The sequence below is a fragment of the Nerophis ophidion genome, linkage group LG14 (assembly GCF_033978795.1).
Source record: "Nerophis ophidion isolate RoL-2023_Sa linkage group LG14, RoL_Noph_v1.0, whole genome shotgun sequence".
Taxonomy (NCBI): domain Eukaryota; kingdom Metazoa; phylum Chordata; class Actinopteri; order Syngnathiformes; family Syngnathidae; genus Nerophis; species Nerophis ophidion.
Genome location: NC_084624.1, coordinates 1,515,392 through 1,535,236, shown reverse-complemented (window position 1 = coordinate 1,535,236; position 19,845 = coordinate 1,515,392).

The window sequence follows — 19,845 nt, the reverse complement described above, 5'->3', positions numbered from 1 at the left end:
ATTTCTCACACTTGCCAATCCTCCCGAAGTTCAGTGCCCCTCCTGAAAATCAAGCAAGCATTCTCCCGATTTTCACCCGGACAACAATATTGAGGGCGTGCCTTTAGCATTCTCTACAACCTGTCATCACATCCGCATTTCCTCCATACAAACACTGTGCAGGCCTACTCGCATAATATCTGCGGCTATTACACACACATAAGTGAATGCAAGCATACTTGGTCAACAGCCATACAGGTCACACTGAGGGTGGCCGTATAAACAACTTTAACACTGTTACAAATATGCGCCACACTGTGAACTCACACCAAACAAGAATGACAAACACATTTCGGGAGAACATCTCAATCAATCAATCAATCAATCAATGTTTATTTATATAGCCCCAAATCACAAATGTCTCAAAGGACTGCACAAATCATTACGACTACAACATCCTCGGAAGAACCCACAAAAGGGCAAGGAAAACTCACACCCAGTGGGCAGGGAGAATTCACATCCAGTGGGACGCCAGTGACAATGCTGACTATGAGAAACCTTGGAGAGGACCTCAGATGTGGGCAACCCCCCCCCCCCCCTCTAGGGGACCGAAAGCAATGGATGTCGAGCGGGTCTAACATGATACTGTGAAAGTTCAATCCATAGTGGCTCCAACACAGCCGCGAGAGTTACCTCCACAGGAAACCATCTCAAGCGGAGGCGGATGGGCAGCGTAGAGATGTCCCCAACCGATACAGGCGAGCGGTCCATCCTGGGTCCCGACGAGCGGTCCATCCTGGGTCTCGACTCTGGACAGCCAGTACTTCATCCATGGTCATCGGACCGGACCCCCTCCACAAGGGAGGGGGGGGACATAGGAGAAAGAAAAGAAGCGGCAGATCAACTGGTCTAAAAAGGAGGTCTATTTAAAGGCTAGAGTATACAGATGAGTTTTAAGGTGAGACTTAAATGCTTCTACTGAGGTAGCATCTCGAACTGTTACCGGGAGGGCATTCCAGAGTACTGGAGCCCGAACGGCAAACGCTCTACAGCCCGCAGACTTTTTTTGGGCTCTAAGAATCACTAATAAGCCGGAGTCTTTTGAACGCAGATTTCTTGCCGGGACATACGGTACAATACAATCGGCAAGATAGGATGGAGCTAGACCGTGTAGTATTTTATACGTAAGTAGTAAAACCTTAAAGTCACATCTTAAGTGCACAGGAAGCCAGTGCAGGTGAGCCAGTACAGGCGTAATGTGATCAAACTTTCTTGTTCTTGTCAAAAGTCTAGCAGCCGCATTTTGTACCAACTGTAATCTGCACTGTAACACAACATAAACACAACAGAACAAATACCCAGAACCCATTGAAGCACTAACTCTTTCGGGACGCTACAATATATTTTGATATTTACCTCAGAAGACTGCAAATGGAAAAGAGGCATTAAATTTGCATTTAAATTTTATTTGATGTGCCATTGATATTTTTTAATTATTATTGTTATTATTTGAAACTCGATTTAGCCTGTCACTATAAAGTTATATAAGCCTTGATTGTTCAATGTTCAATGCAAAACTTGTTTGGGTCCCTATTAAAAGGTTCACTTCTTCAACCTCGGCCCGCAGCTTTGTTCAGTTTTACATTTTGGCCCACTCTGTATTTGAGTTTGACACCCCCTGTTGTAATGGATCAATATCCCTACTGGTCAATTATTAAAGCTCCAATATTGCTAACTTTTTGCAACTCAACGCCAAAAAAACGGAAATGCTGATTATCGGTCCTGCTAGACACCAAACTCTATTTAATAATACAACTCTAACATTTGACAACCAAACAATTAAACAAGGCGACACGGTAAAGAATCTGGGTATTATCTTCGACCCAACTCTCTCCTTTGAGGCACACATTAAAAGCGTTACTAAAACGGCCTTCTTTCATCTCCGTAATATCGCTAAAATTCGCTCCATTCTGTCCACTAAAGACGCTGAGATCATTATCCATGCGTTTGTTACGTCTCGCCTCGACTACTGTAACGTATTATTTTCGGGTCTCCCCATGTCTAGCATTAAAAGATTACAGTTGGTACAAAATGCGGCTGCTAGACTTTTGACAAGAACAAGAAAGTTTGATCACATTACGCCTGTACTGGCTCACCTGCACTGGCTTCCTGTGCACTTAAGATGTGACTTTAAGGTTTTACTACTTACGTATAAAATACTACACGGTCTAGCTCCATCCTATCTTGCCGATTGTATTGTACCATATGTCCCGGCAAGAAATCTGCGTTCAAAGGACTCTGGCTTGTTAGTGATTCCCAAAGCCCAAAAAAAGTCTGCGGGCTAGAGAGCGTTTTCATTTCGGGCTCCAGTACTCTGGAATGCCCTCCCGGTAACAGTTCGAGATGCCACCTCAGTAGAAGCATTTAAGTCTCACCTTAAAACTCATTTGTATACTCTAGCCTTTAAATAGACTCCCTTCTTAGACCAGTTGATCTGCTGTTTCTTTTCTTTTTCTTCTATGTCCCACTCTCCCCTGTGGAGGGGGTCCGGTCCGATCCGGTGGCCATGTACTGCTTGCCTGTGTATCGGCTGGGGACATCTCTGCGCTGCTGATCCGCCTCGACATCTCTGCGCTGCTGATCCGCCTCCGCTTGGGATGGTTTCCTGCTGGCTCCGCTGTGAACGGGACTCTCGCTGCTGAGTTGGACCTGCTTTGGACTGGACTCTCGCGACTGTGTTGGATCCATTGTGGATTGAACTTTCACAGTATCATGTTAGACCCGCTCGACATCCATTCCTTTCCTCCTCTCTAAGGTTCTCATAGTCATTATTGTCACCGACGTCCCACTGGGTGTGAGTTTTCCTTGCCCTTATGTGGGCCTACCGAGGATGTCGTGGTGGTTTGTGCAGCCCTTTGAGACACTAGTGATTTAGGGCTATATAAGTAAACATTGATTGATTGATTGAACGTACTGAAAGTGGGAAAGTTGTATCGGAACTCCCTAAAATGTACCCTTCATATCCATTATCCATTGGCACATGTTCGCTTTGGCCCACGGAGGCAAAAAGTTTGGGTACCCCTGAGCTATAACACATTTTACACAAGGTCAGCTTTTAAATTCCATGCAAATCCATTCAAAAAAGTAGCGCCATCTTCGGTTTGTTGTTATTTGATAGTTTGTGCGCAGCTGCTCCTCTAGCCGATGGAGGTGGATCACTCCTCCCCGCGGAATACTAACGAGGGCCTTTTGTCACACATCTCCCCGTTTTCGCTTACACGCACACACAGCACAGAAAATCAGTTTGCCTACAGTCACACACAAATTCACGTGTAATTGCCGGCCCACTCGCACACACACACATTTACAGAGTGATGGGCACAGAGTCGTTTTTGTCAATGTCGTCTTTTGTTTCTTTCATCTGGGAGCCAAACAAAGCATTCCTGTGTGGACGGAGGAGAGCGAGAGAAGGAGGGAGAGGAAAAGAGGAGAAGTAGAAAAAGCCAGAGGGAGGGAGGTGAGGAAAACACTCAGCGCTCCTTTTGTTTGGCCAAAGAAAAAGTTTAGATTCAGTCGGCGGACCGGGGCTCACTGAGGCAGCGCCGTGCAGCAGGTTGTGGTGTTGCCATGGAGATGGAATACATCCTGCTGGAGAGGTCGGTCCAAAATATGGCTGACACCTTTTTTGTGTGTTTGTGTGTGTGTGTGTGTGTGTGTGTATGACAGGAGAAGATGGGAATGAGAGGCAAGTTGGCAACAGTGGACTTTTCAATGGTGTCATTGTGAGTCTGAGGCTTTTGAGGGTCTCGCATCCTTTCATCATCACAAAAAGGTGATGTAATTAAAACCGATTGGTTATGTCATCCGCTGTCAGACGTGCAGAGACCCTGACCGGCCTCAAGTGGACTCGACACCCCGAAGGTCGAACGCCGACTGTTTGGATTCCGAAGCAATTGGACATAATCCGTTCCTGGGTCTAACTGTAACCCTCATAAAACCTTTACTATTTGTTTTAAGTAACAACTGTTATAAAAGTAAAAAAAAAAGCAAGGCTGGGTTAAGGTTTATGTTCTTAGTGCTTTAAATATACGTCAAAATACCTCACAGAATTTCCTCAATCAATCAATCAATCAATCAATCAATCAATCAATCAATCAATCATTTAATTGTCATTGTCATAATTACATCAGTTATACATAGAAAAGGGCAAAGATATTCAAGTTAATGTACCAATGATAGTCACGCATACACTAGGCATACTTGCCAACCTTGAGACCTCCGATTTTGGGAGGTGGGAGATGGGGGGTGGTTAATCAATCAATCAATCAATCAATGTTTACTTATATAGCCCTAAATCACTAGTGTCTCAAAGGGCTGCACAAACCACTACGACATCCTCGGTAGGCCCACATAAGGGCAAGGAAAACTCACACCCAGTGGGACGTCGGTGACAATGATGACTATGAGAACCTTGGAGAGGAGGAAAGCAATGGATGTCGAGCGGGTCTAACATGATACTGTGAAAGTTCAATCCACAATGGATCCAACACAGTCGCGAGAGTCCAGTCCAAAGCGGATCCAACACAGCAGCGAGAGTCCCGTTCACAGCGGAGCCAGCAGGAAACCATCCCAAGCGGAGGCGGATCAGCAGCGCAGAGATGTCCCCAGCCGATACACAGGCGAGCAGTACATGGCCACCGGATCGGACCGGACCCCCTCCACAGGGGAGAGTGGGACATAGAAGAAAAAGAAAAGAAACAGCAGATCAACTGGTCTAAAAAGGGAGTCTATTTAAAGGCTAGAGTATACAAATGAGTTTTAAGGTGAGACTTAAATGCTTCTACTGAGGTGGCATCTCGAACTGTTACCGGGAGGGCATTCCAGAGTACTGGAGCCCGAACGGAAAACGCTCTATAGCCCGCAGACTTTTTTTGGGCTTTGGGAATCACTAATAAGCCGGAGTCCTTTGAACGCAGATTTCTTGCCGGGACATATGGTACAATACAATCGGCAAGATAGGATGGAGCTAGACCGTGTAGTATTTTATACGTAAGTAGTAAAACCTTAAAGTCACATCTTAAGTGCACAGGAAGCCAGTGCAGGTGAGCCAGTACAGGCGTAATGTGATCAAACTTTCTTGTTCTTGTCAAAAGTCTAGCAGCCGCATTTTGTACCAACTGTAATCTTTTAATGCTAGACATGGTTAAGAGGGGAGGAGCATATTTACAGCTACAATTCACCAAGTCAAGTATTTCATATATACTGTATGTGTATATATATATAAGAAATATAGGGTTGAATTGTCCATCCTTTTTCTAACCATATGCATGTACAGTAGATGGCAGTATTGTCCTGTTTAAGAATGTCACAACATTGCTGTTTACGGCAGACGAACTGCTTTACGCTAGACAAAAACGTGACTGCTGTTGTTGTGTGTTGTTATCGCGCTGGGAGGACGTTAATGAAACTGCCTAACAATAAACCCACATAAGAAACCAAGAACTCGCCCTCGATCATTCTACAGTTATAACGTCATTGGGCAGACACGCTGTTTATATTGTGGGAAAGCAGACGTGAAAACAGGCTGTCCTCACTCAGGTCCGCATGGAGCTGGAGGGGGCGGGGCCTCCAGCTCCGCCTGAATTTCAGGAGATTTTTGGGAGAAAATGTGTCCCGGGAGAGGCGCTGAATTTCGGGAGTCTCCCGGGAAATCCGGGAGGGTTGGCAAGTATGACAGCAGGTGTGGTGAAATTTGTCCTCTGCATTTAACCCATCCCCTTGGTCCACCCCCTGGAAGGTGAGGGGAGCAGTGGGCAGCAGCGGTGACCGCGCCCGGGAAATCCTTTTTTGGTGATTTAACCCCCAATTCCAACCCTTAAATATGCAGGTGCTATTTTTCGTTATTAAAAAAAAAACAAAAAACGATTTTGACCGTCGCCGATTAAAACAATATTTAAGTTAACTTAATTTGCGATTACATGCTTCTCCCTAAATAGAAAGAAAGAATACATTTAGTAAAAACAGTTACAGTACTTTTTTAATACATGTTATTTCCATCCTTTTTAGGGCCAAATAAAATGAATGAATTGGCCCCCGGGGCCTTGAGTTTGACACCTTTGATCTACATCAGTGGTCCCCAACCTTTTTGTATCCGCGGACCGGTCAAGGCTTAATAATTTGTCCCGCGGCCCGGGTGGGGGGGTGGGATGATGTCCTTTTTTGTCTTTTTTTTTTTTTCTTTGTCATGAAAAAGGGACGTTTTTTATCATGAAAAAGGAAGGTTTTTGTGGTTGGTGCACTAATTGTAAGTGTATATTGTGTTTATGTTGATTTCATTAAAAAAAAAATATTTATTTGTTTTTTAAAAATAAAAGTTAATAAAAAATTATTTCTGCGGCCCGGTACCAATTGGGCCACGGCCCGGTGGTTGGGGACCACTGATCTACATGATAACATCCGTCTAGCTATTTTACCTAAACACAAACGGTAAATATCTGTAATTATGAGACAACACAAACACGTCTGTCGATTCACATCAAGGCCATTTCACCGAATCAGTGCCCATTTGTTGTTTTAGACCTTTCAAAATAAAACTTACATTTCTGTCTTTTTTTTTTAACCATACATAATATAAATGTTAAAATTCCCATACTCAAAATATGTCATGTTCCATCTCAGGCAATTTGATTTCATTTTTCTACTAGGTTCTTAAGCAAAAAAACAACAACTCATTGAGTAACAGGACTGAACTCGGTTGGTAGAGCGGCCGTGCCAGCAATTTGAGGGTTCAAGGTTCGATCCCCGCTTCTGCCAACTGAAACACTGCCATTGTGTCCTTGGGCAAGACACTTTACCCACCTGCTCCCAGTGCCACCCACACTGGTTTGAAAAATGTAACTTAGATATTGGGGTTCACTATGTAAAGCGCTTTGAGTCACTGGAGAAAAGTGCTAAAAATATATAATTCACTTCACTTGAAATAACAGGAATGAGTTTTTAACATATAATTGGGAAATGCATACAAATACAAATAGCATCAATCAATCAATCAATGTTTATTTATATAGCCCCAAATCACAAATGTCTCAAAGGACTGCACAAATCATTACGACTACAACATCCTCGGAAGAACCCACAAAAGGGCAAGGAAAACTCACACCCAGTGGGCAGGGAGAATTCACATCCAGTGGGACGCCAGTGACAATGCTGACTATGAGAAACCTTGGAGAGGACCTCAGATGTGGGCAACCCCTCCCCCCTCTAGGGGACCGAAAGCAATGGATGTCGAGCGGGTCTAACATGATACTGTGAAAGTTCAATCCATAGTGGCTCCAACACAGCCGCGAGAGTTCAGTTCAAGCGGATCCAAGACAGCAGCGAGAGTCCAGTTCCACAGGAAACCATCTCAAGCGGATCAGCAGCGTAGAGATGTCCCCAACCGATACAGGCGAGCGGTCCATCCTGGGTCCCGACGAGCGGTCCATCCTGGGTCTCGACTCTGGACAGCCAGTACTTCATCCATGGTCATCGGACCAGACCCCCTCCACAAGGGAGGGGGGGGACATAGGAGAAAGAAAAGAAGCGGCAGATCAACTGGTCTAAAAAGGAGGTCTATTTAAAGGCTAGAGTATACAGATGAGTTTTAAGGTGAGACTTAAATGCTTCTACTGAGGTGGCATCTCGAACTGTTACCGGGAGGGCATTCCAGAGTACTGGAGCCCGAACGGAAAACGCTGTATAGCCCGCAGACTTTTTTTGGGCTCTAGGAATCACTAATAAGCCGGAGTCTTTTGAACGCAGATTTCTTGCCGGGACATATGGTACAATACAATCGGCAAGATAGGATGGAGCTAGACCGTGTAGTATTTTATACGTAAGTAGTAAAACCTTAAAGTCACATCTTAAGTGCACAGGAAGCCAGTGCAGGTGAGCCAGTACAGGCGTAATGTGATCAAACTTTCTTGTTCTTGTCAAAAGTCTAGCAGCCGCATTTTGTACCAACTGTAATCTTTTAATGCTAGACATGGGGAGACCCGAAAATAATACGTTACAGTAATCGAGACGAGACGTAACAAACGCATGGATAATGATCTCAGCGTCTTTAGTGGACCAAATTGAGCGAATTTTAGCGATATTACGGAGATGAAAGAAGGCCGTTTTAGTAACGCTTTTAATGTGTGACTTAAAATAACTTACTTTTGAATGATGCAACTTCCTGTACTCCATTTGACTTGTGGAATGTTCCACATTTTCTGATGGTGTAATGTGCGAGCATGTTGACATTAAGCACACGACAGTTCAAAAAAAATGTGTGCGTTAAAAATAAAAACATAGCATAACAAAATACATACCGTAATAAACATATGATGTGAATATGCTTAAAAATAACTTACTTTTGAATGATGCAACTTCCTGTACTCCATTTGACTTGTGGAATGTTCCACATTTTCTGATGGTGTAATGTGCGAGGGTAACATGACCGAGGGGAAAACCCCAGACAACAATAAATTGTGGTTTTCACCTTTTTTTTGTTTTGAAGGAAATACATCTAAAATTAGTATGAGGCGTAACAAAAATATGTACAATATACAACGTTCCCATACGATTTGAATTGTCATATTCAATATCTAATTTGCCATGAGATGGTGACTTGTCCAGGGTGTACTCCGCCTTCCGGCCGAATGCAGCTGAAATACACCTTGTGTGTGACAATCATTTGTACTTTAACTTAATGTGTTTTCTTTTGTACTACTTTTTTTTTTTTTTTTTAATGAATTAACGTTTATGACAACCTTATTCCAAAACACAATATATGAATGTGAGATACAACAGGATAATGCATACATTTATAATTTGTTTTAAAAAAGGTTACGAAAAAGCGGGACCCCAAGAATTTACTGTGGGACCCCATTTTTATTACTTGATGGGGTCCCTGGGACCCCGTTTTGAAAATTCCTTGCGCCAACACTGATGGAGTATCGGTGCGGTCAAAACAACCGGTTCTAATACTAATCAAAATAGATCATTCAGATCTGGCTTGCTGGACTCTACTTTGACACCCCTGGCCTAAACTGAGACGGATGAGCTGAGCGAGGACTAAGGCATACTTGTCCACGCTCCAGATTTTCCCGCGAGACTCCTGAATTTTAGTACCCCTCCCGAAAATCTCCCGGGGCAACCATTCTCCCGAATTTCTCCCGATTTCCATCCGGACAACAATATTGGGGGCGTGCCTTAAAGGCACTGCCTTTAGCGTCGTCTACAACCTGAAAAGGAGACTATTACGGTATATTCTGTATGTCTCCGTTATCCATAGGTTTATCTATAACCCATAAAGTAGGCAGGCACGGCGCTATTTCTCAGGGTGTGTTTATTCCAGCCGGCACGTTAATAGACGGACACGCAACATCCGGATTCCCATCATGCATTGCTTCAAAACTACAGCAAGTAGTAATGTCCAAAAACATAACAGAGACGAAGCAGAAGAATGAACAAGAGACATGGCGACTAGAAAGAAGAAGAAGTACGCTTGCAAGTTCCAAAATGATTGGAAAACAATTATTTCAGTTTCATCCAGGACAGCTCGAAGGGGAAGTGGTATGCTGTCTGCAAATTTTGTAGATCAGACTTCTCCATTCGAACACGGTGGCCGAACGGATATACTCATTCATGAACGGATTATATATATATATATATATATATATAACCCACACAACCCTGAGACCTGATATTGTTCTGTGGTCTAAAGGAACTAAACAGGTGGTGCTTATCGAGCTGACAGTACCCTGGGAAGAGAGGATAGAGGAGGCGTATGAACGCAAACTCAAAAAATACCAAACCCTCATCCTCAAGAGCCAGCTAAATGGATGGAAGGCCTGGAACTTACCGGTGGAGGTGGGCTGTAGAGGCTTTGCGGGGCGGTCGCTCTGGAGAGCCCTCGGACTGCTGGGGGTCGAAGGGCTGGCTAGGAAGCGGCTGGTAGCCAACACCACTAAAAGGGCAGAAGAAGCATCACGCTGGATTTGGATACAAAGAAAGGTGCGGTGGCAGAGCCGACCTACTGAAGGACTAGGGACATAGAGTTGGGTGGCATTCAGCAGGGGTAGAGCCAGGACGCTGGATCTGCCGTCGAGCCCCTCCGAAGCGTCATGGGCTTAATTCGACGAAACGTTAATGACGGGGGGTGCCCATTTGAGAACCTTCTGATGCCAACCAACTGATGTCCAGTTAAGGTATGCGGTCAAACTTAGTCTTGACTCAGGGAGGAGGACGTCCCTGCCATGCAGAGTCCCGATGGTGCCTTGATAGAAGGAGAGATGAAGAGAGCGAGGCCACAGGCTCACAGATGGTGCAGGGGCGAGTACCTGTAAAGGTGAGCCAGTTGCGATACCCTTATCGTATTTTGCATATATATATATATATATATATATATATATATATATATATATATATATATACATATATATATGTATATATATATACACACACATACACACACATATAAATATATACACATACATATGTATATACTAGGGCTGCGAATCTTTGGGTGTCCCACGATTCGATTCAATATCGATTCTTGGGGTAAATATATATATATATATATATATATATATATACAAATATATATATTTATATATCTATGTATATATACGTGTATTTATACACACATATATATATATATATATATATATATATATATATATATATGTATATATATGTGTATATATACACATATATGTATATATATATGTATATATATGTATATATATATATATATATATATATATATATATATATTTATATTTATATATATACATATATGTATGTATATATATGTGTATATTCTCGCGACTGTGTTGGATCCATTATGGATTGAACTTTCACAGTATCATGTTAGACCCGCTCGACATCCATTGCTTTCCTCCTCTCCAAGGTTCTCATAGTCATCATTGTCACCGATGTCCCACTGGGTGTGAGTTTTCCTTGCCCTTATGTGGGCCTACCGAGGATGTCGTAGTGGTTTGTGCAGCCCTTTGAGACACTAGTGATTTAGGGCTATATAAGTAAACATTGATTGATTGATTGATATATATATATATGTATATATATGTGTATATAAGGACTGCAAATCTTTGGGTGTCCTACGATTCGATTCAATATCGATTCTTGGGGTCACGATTTGATATTTTTTCGATTCAGCGCGATTCTCGATTCAAAAACGATATTTTTCTGATTCAAAACGATTCTGTATTCATTCAATACATAGGACTTCAGCAGGATCTACCCCAGTCTGCTGACATGCTAGCAGAGTAGTAGATTTAAAAAAAAAAAAAAAGCTTTTATAATTGTAAAGGACAATGTTTTATCAACTGATTGCAATAATAGTAAATTTCTTTTAACTATTAAACAAACTAAAAATACGACTTATTTTATTTTTGTGAAAACATTGGACACAGTGTGTTGTCAAGCTTATGAGATGCGATGCAAGTGTAAGTCACTGTGACACTATTGTTCTTTTAGTTTTATTTTTATAAATGTCTAATGATAATGTCAATGAGGGATTTTTAATCACTGCTATGCTGAAATTATAACTAATATTGATACTGTTGTTGATAATATTCATTTTTGTTTCACTACTTTTGGTTTGTTCTGTGTCGTGTTTGTGTCTCCTCTCAATTGCTCTGTTTATTGCAGTTCTGAGTGTTGCTGGGTCAGGTTTGGTTTTGGAATTGTAATGCATTGTTATGGTATTGCTGTGTTGTGGTTTGTTGGATTGATAAAAAAAAAAAAGATTTAAAAAATTAAATTTGAATCGATTCTGAATCTCACAACATATTCGAATTGATTTTTCCAACACCCCTAATATATATATATATATATATATATATATATATATATATATATATATATATATATATATATATATATATATATATATATATATATATATATATATATATATGAGTTTGGAAATTGTGTTAGATGTAAATATAAACGGAATACAATGATTTGCAAATCCTTTTCAACCCATATTCAGTTGAATATGCTACAAAGACAACATATTTGATGTTCAAACTGATAACATTTTTTTTTGGCAAATAATCATTAACTTTAGAATTTGATGCCAGCAACACGTGACAAAGAAGTTGGGAAAGGTGGCAATAAATACTGATAAAGTTGAGGAATGCTCATCAAACACTTATTTGTAACATCCCACAGGTGTGCAGGCTAATTGGGAACAGGTGAGTGCCATGATTGGGTATAAAAGCAGCTTCCATGAAATGCTAAGTCATTCACAAACAAGGATGGGGCGAGGGTCACCAATTTGTAAGCAAATTGTCGAACAGTTTTAGAACAACATTTCTCAACGAACTATTGCAAGGAATTTAGGGATTTTACCATCTACGGTCCGTAAAATCCTCAAAAGTTTCATTGAATCCGGAGAAATCACTGCACGTAAGCGATGATATTACAGACCTTTGATCCCTCGGGCGGTACTGCATCAAAAACCGACATCAGTGTGTAAAGGATATCACCACATGGGCTCAGGAACACTTCATAAAGCCACAGTCAGTAACTACAGTTGGTTGCTACTTCTGTAAGTGCAAGTTAAAACAAAGCAAAACCCATTTATCAACAACACCAAGGAACGCCGCCGGCTTCGCTGGGTCCGAGATCATCTAAGATGGACTGATGCAAAGTGGAAAAGTGTTCTGTGGTCTGACGAGTCCACATTTCAAATTATATTTGGAAACTGTGGACGTGGTGTCCTCCGGAACAAAGAGGAAAATAACCATCCGGATTGTTATAGGCGCGAAGTTCAAACGCCAGCATCTGTGATGGTATGGGGGTGTATTAGTGCCCAAAGCATGGGTAACTTACACATCTGTGAAGGCAGCATTAATGCTGAAAGGTCCATACAGGTTTTAGAGCAACATATGTTGTCATCCAAGCAACGCTATCATTGACGTCCCTGCTTATTTCAGCAAGACAATGTCAAGCCACGTGTTACAACAGCGTGGCTTCGTAGTAAAAGAGTGCGGGTACTTTCCTGGCCCGCCTGCAGTCCAGACCTGTCTCCCATGGAAAATGTGTGGCATTATGAATCGTAAAATACGACAGCGGAGACCCCGGACTGTTGAACAACTGAAGCTCTACATAAAACAAGAATGGGAAAGAATTCCACTTTCAAAGCTTCAACAATTAAGTTTCCTTAGTTCCCAAACGTTTATTGAGTGTTGTTAAAAGAAAATGTGATGTAACACAGTGGTGAACATGCCCTTTCCCAACTACTTTGGCACGTGTTGAAGCCATGAAATTTTTATCTTGCCGATTGTATTGTACCATATGTCCCGGCAAGAAATCTGCGTTCAAAGGACTCCGGCTTATTAGTGATTCCCAAAGCCCAAAAAAAGTCTGCGGGCTATAGAGCGTTTTCCGTTCGGGCTCCAGTACTCTGGAATGCCCTCCCGGTAACAGTTCGAGATGCCACCTCAGTAGAAGCATTTAAGTCTCACCTTAAAACTCATATGTATACTCTAGCCTTTAAATAGACTCCCTTTTTAGACCAGTTGATCTGCTGTTTCTTTTCTTTTTCTTCTATGTCCCACTCTCCTTTGTGGAGGGAGTCCGGTCCAATCCGGTGGCCATGTACTGCTCGCCTGTGTATCGGCTGGGGACATCTCTGCGCTGCTGATCCGCCTCCGCTTGGGATGGTTTCCTGCTGGCTCCGCTGTGAACGGGACTCCCGCTGCTGTGTTGGATCCGCTTTGGACTGGACTCTCGCGACTGTGTTGGATCCATTGTGGATTGAACTTTCACAGTATCATGTTAGACCCGCTCGACATCCATTGCTTTCCTCCTCTCTAAGGTTCTCATAGTCATCATTGTCACCGACGTCCCACTGGGTGTGAGTTTTTCCTTGCCCTTATGTGGGCCTACCGAGGATGTCGTAGTGGTTTGTGCAGCCCTTTGAGACACTAGTGATTTAGGGCTATATAAGTAAACATTGATTGATTGATTGATTGATATTTGCAACTGCATTCAACTGAATATGGGTTGAAAAGGATTTGCCCTGCGATGAGGTGGCGACTTGTCCAGGGTGTACCCCGCCTTCCGCCCGATTGTAGCTGAGATAGGCGCCAGCGCCCCCCGCGACCCCAAAAGGGAATAAGCGGTAGAAAATGGATGGATGGATATTATTTGCAAAAAAAAAAAAAATGTTATGAGTTTGAACATCAAATATGTTGTCTTGTAGTGCATTCAACTGAATATGGGTTGAAAAGGATTTGCAAATCATTGTATTCCGTTTATATTTACATCTAACACAATTTCCCAACTTATATGGAAACGAAGTTTGTATATAAATACTTGAAGTCCCGAATTCGGAGGTCTCAAGGTTGGCAAGTATGACTGAGGGGACCTCATGTATGAATACTCTTTCTGTTTACAACTTACTTAAAGACCAATGACTGGGACAGAGATGGACAGTTGCCCGGCGGAAGTATCATTGCCGAGCGAGACGACATTTGGCACTTTTCCTATCAAACTCTTGCAGTCCTCTCTAGTTTCCTACCAGAAAGTCACTCTTTGTCCAAAAAAAAAGGCCTCGCCGCTAAGACACGAAGACAGAAAAAGCCTCTAAAGACAACTTTCAGCGTTTTCCTTTCAGCCCACAAGTAATTCTGTGTCGGGTCGGCTTTTTTTTCATGCATCTTCACTCCACTAACGCTTGTCTTTCTGTCCCTTCTCCCCCCCGACTGTCCTCTTTTGTCCGCCATCTCCTCCCCGCCGGGACCGGTGATTTGTCGGATGTAAGTGAGCGTGTCTAATGTTCGGGAAGTACAGTAGGCGTTTGTCTACCTTCGGCTGCGCCCCAGTTCCTCCATTCTGGGGTTGAACATAATGTAAAAATGTTGGGGGACAAAGTAATTAACTTGGGTCAAACCTGCTTGACCAAGTGAGTGAAAAGTGAAAAAAATGTTTCTCCAACCAATCAACAGGTTCCCCTACCACTGGTCACACTGCAAAAACTGAAATCTAAGTAAGATTAAATATCGGGCTTCACGGTGGCAGAGGGGTTAGTGCGTCTGCCTCACAATACGAAGGTCCTGCAGTCCTGGGTTCAAATCCAGGCTCGGGATCTTTCTGTGTGGAGTTTGCATGTTCTCCCCGTGAATGCGTGGGTTCCCTCCGGGTACTCCGGCTTCCTCCCACCTCCAAAGACATGCACCTGGGGATAGGTTGATTGGCAACACTAAATTGGCCCTAGTGTGTGAATGTGAGTGTGAATGTTGTCTGTCTATCTGTGTTGGCCCTGCGATGAGGTGGCGACTTGTCCAGGGTGTACCCCAGCTTCCGCCCGATTGTAGCTGAGATAGGCGCCATGAGGTGGCGACTTGTCCAGGGTGTACCCCGCCTTCCGCCCGATTGTAGCTGAGATAGGGGCCAGCGACCCCCGCGACCCCAAAAGGGAACAAGCGGTAGAAAATGGATGGATGGATGGAAGGATTAAATATCTCAAATAAGTGTGATATTTGCTTATTTTCTGTCTGATAAGATAATTGTTCTCACTAAGCAGATTGTATGTTAGAGCAGGGGTCACCAACCTTTTTGAAACCAAGAGCTACTTTTTGGGTACTGTTTATTGCGAAGGGCTACCAGTTTGATACAGACTTAAAAAAAAAATTAAAATAAAATAATATATATATATATATATATATATATACACAAATGTGTATTTCTGTCTGTCATTCCGTCGTAGATTTTTTTTCCTTATACGGAAGGTTTTTTGCAGAGAATAAATGATGAAAAAACACTTAATCGAACGGTTTAAAAGAGGAGAAAACAGGAAAAAAATGTCAATTAAATTTTGAAACATATTTTATCTTCAATTTCGACTCTTTAAAATTCAAAATTCAACCCCAAAAAAGAAGACAAAATTAGCTAATTCGAATCTTTTTGAATTTTTTTTAAAAATAATTTATGGAACATCATTAGTCATTTTTCCTGATTAAGATTAATTTTAGAATTTTGATGACATGTGTTAAATAGGTTGAAATCCAATCTGCACTTTGTTAGAATATATAACAAATTGAACCAAGCTATATTTCTAACAGACAAATCATTATTTCTTCTAGATTTTCCAGAACAAAAATTTTAAAATAAATTCAAAAGACTTTGAAATAATATTTAAATTTGATTTTAAAGATTTTCTAGATTTGCCAGAATAATTTTTTTTTGAGTTTTAATCATAAGTGTGAAGAAATATTTCACAAATATTCTTCGTCGAAAAAACAGAAGCTAAAATGAAGAATTAAATCACAATTTATTTATTCTTTACAATAAAAAAATAAATTAATTACTCGAACATTGATTTAAATTGTCAGAAAAGAAGAGGAATGAATTTAAAAGGTAAAAAGGTATATGAGTTTAAAAATCCTAAAATCATTTTTAAGGTTGTATTTTTTCTCAAAAATTGTCTTTCGGAAAGTTATAAGAAGCAAAGTAAAAAAAATAAATGAATTTATTTAAACAATTGAGGACCAGGTCTTTAAAATATTTTCTTGGCTTTTCAAATTCTATTTGATTTTTGTCCGTCTTAAAATTAAAAATGTCGAGCAAAGCGAGACCAGCTTGCTAGTAAATAAATACAATTTTTAAAATAGAGGCAGCTCACTGGTAAGTGCTGCTCTTTGAGTTAATTTTATCAATCAATCAATCAATCAATGTTTATTTATATAGCCCCAAATCACAAATGTCTCAAAGGACTGCACAAATCATTACGACTACAACATCCTCGGAAGAACCCACAAAAGGGCAAGGAAAACTCACACCCAGTGGGCAGGGAGAATTCACATCCAGTGGGACGCCAGTGACAATGCTGACTATGAGAAACCTTGGAGAGGACCTCAGATGTGGGCAACCCCCCCCCTCTAGGGGACCGAAAGCAATGGATGTCGAGCGGGGTCTAACATGATACTGTGAAAGTTCAATCCATAGTGGCTCCAAGACAGCAGTCCCGTCCACAGGAAACCATCTCAAGCGGATCAGCAGCGTAGAGATGTCCCCAACCGATACAGGCGAGCGGTCCATCCTGGGTCCCGACGAGCGGTCCATCCTGGGTCTCGACTCTGGACAGTCAGTACTTCATCCATGGTCATCGGACCGGACCCCCTCCACAAGGGAGGGGGGGACATAGGAGAAAGAAAAGAAGCGGCAGATCAACTGGTCTAAAAAGGAGGTCTATTTAAAGGCTAGAGTATACAGATGAGTTTTAAGATGAGACTTAAATTTTAGAACTACTCATCTGGTCCTTACGGGCTACCTGGTGCCCACGGGCACCGCCTTGGTGACCCCTGTGTTAGAGTGTTTTACTTGTTTTAAGTGTTTTGGTCCTAAATGATCTCAGTAAGATATTACAGCTTGTTGCTGAGATTTGATGACCTATATTGAGTAAAACATGTTTGAAACTAGAATATGCAAAGCTGTGACATCAACACTCACAAGTATAAAACTACTTTTTTAAAGTAATAATTTCTTATTTCAAGCATAAAAACAAAAAAAAAAAGATGAATTTGACACAAGTGTGTCTCATACTTAAAACAGATGACAGCCAAATGGACTATGGCTGTTTTATTTTCAATTAAACAATAAAACATACGTACTCATATAGTAGCACAGTACAGTTAACGGACAGTTAATATTTAAACATGTTAACATGTGACATTTCTAACAATTGTGAACAGAAAATAGTTAATGCACATTCAGATAAATTCTTCAAAATTACAATAACATTTTTTGGGCCAGAGGCCGGGCTGTATATATGCGCACTAATTGACTGTAAGAGCACACACTTGGCACGATGATGTCATGTTGTCGATGAAAAATGCATCTTTAGACCATATGATTTGCCTGAGCGGCTAGGCCTGGGAACGCCTCGGGATCCCCCGGGAAGAGCTAGATGAAGTGGCTGGGGAGAGGGAAGTCTGGGCTTCCCTGCTTAGGCTGTTGCCCCCGCGACCCGACCTCGGATAAGCGGAAGAAGATGGATGGATGGATGGGCTAGGGACAGGGGTCGGCAACCCAAAATGTTTAAAGAGCCATATTGGACCAAAAATACAAAAACAAATCTGTCTGGAGCCGCAAAAAATTAAAATCCATATTATATACAGATAGTGTGTCATTAGATATAAATTGAATTATGAGGACTTAAAGGAAACTAATTGAGCTCAAATATAGCTACAAATGAGGCATAATGATGCAATACAGTCTGTACATATAGCTAGCATAAATAGCATGTTAGCATCGATTAGCTTGCAGTCATGCAGTGACCAAATATGTCTGATTAGCACTCCACACAAGTCAATAACATCAACAAAACTCACCTTTGTGCAGTCATGCACAACGTTATAAGTTTGGTGGACAAAATGAGACAGAAAAAGAAGTGGCATAAAACACGTCTTAGAAAGTCGGAGAAAGTTATACATGTAAACAAACTACGGTGAGTTCAAGGACCCCCAAAATTAGTAGGACAAAACGGCGCTCGCCAAATACTCGAATCGGTGAAGCATGTTTAACCTTCCTCTTGTGATAGCTTTCTGTTACATCTCTTATGTTAACGGGTCGGTTTTGACCCATGTTTTAAATCAGCTGTAAAATACACTAAAAACAATTATCTATCATCCAATTTGTTTCTCATCTCTTGGTTACCTTGTTAAGCTTCCTTATCCTTGAAAATATTGGTTTGAATATTTTTGGTTTGGGCCATTGGGCCCTTATTTTGTCAGTGTACCCCTCGATTTCAATTTTAAAAATGGTAAAACGAACATCAAGAGAATAATATAAATAAAAAAAGGTTGTTGTGTTACCTAACTATTACTAAGGGGTATTAGAACACATCTCTTAAATAAATGTGTTTTGTTTATTTTTTTCATTTTAAGAATTTGAACTATAGTAACATCTATGGTGTTACGGGTCAATTTCGACCCATATATATTTACTTAAAAAAAAAGGCTAAAAAGTATTTTTTTGCAGCAACAGAAATCCAACATCAAACAAACAACCAATCAAGCGAATGAAACCAAGAGAAATAGATTACTAGTTCCAAAACTAATAAAAAAACAAAATCAGAGTGGCAAAAAATGACCCTTTTAGTGTCCGTCTTTTGTTTATTTTTGTACAGGATAACAAGGTAAAATGAGAATCCACTAAAGCTCACATGATTGGGAGACGAGCTGGCTGTCAGTGTGTTCAGTTTTGGCTCTTATCATTGCTTTATCATCTTATTTTTATAACCGGGTCGAAACCGACCCTAACAACACCAAGGGCATAATTTCTACCAGAGCATTTTATAATTTAGTGAAAAAAATTAAAATGTTTTATTTTGTTGACAAAGAGGTTCCTGACAAAGTCAAAAAGCTTTGATGCAAAAAAATAAATGTATGTGGTGTTTTTATGCATTTAAAAACTAAAACGGGTCGGTGCCGACCTAACACAAGACGAAGGTTAACAGCAGGCCCAGCTGACCTGTCTGATAAGCCTGTAAATGTGTTGGTCATGTATTATGTCTTTTTGTTATTTTTGTTTTTGTGATGTGTATTGTCTATTGTTTAAATGTACGGCATTGAAAAAAATTCCCAACGGAACGGGACCAATAAATCCAAATGTAAATCTTGTTATTAGTGAGAATATACTTATTTTAAGGTATTTTTTGGGTTTATTGAGGTTAGCTAATTTTACTTGTTTTGGAAAGTCTTGACAAGCCAAATTTCCTTGTTCTATTGGCATATAATTTTGTTTTCGTTCGAATAAAATACCCCTCATTTTGTATTATTTTTTTCCTTGTTGCTCCGGTTTTGATTT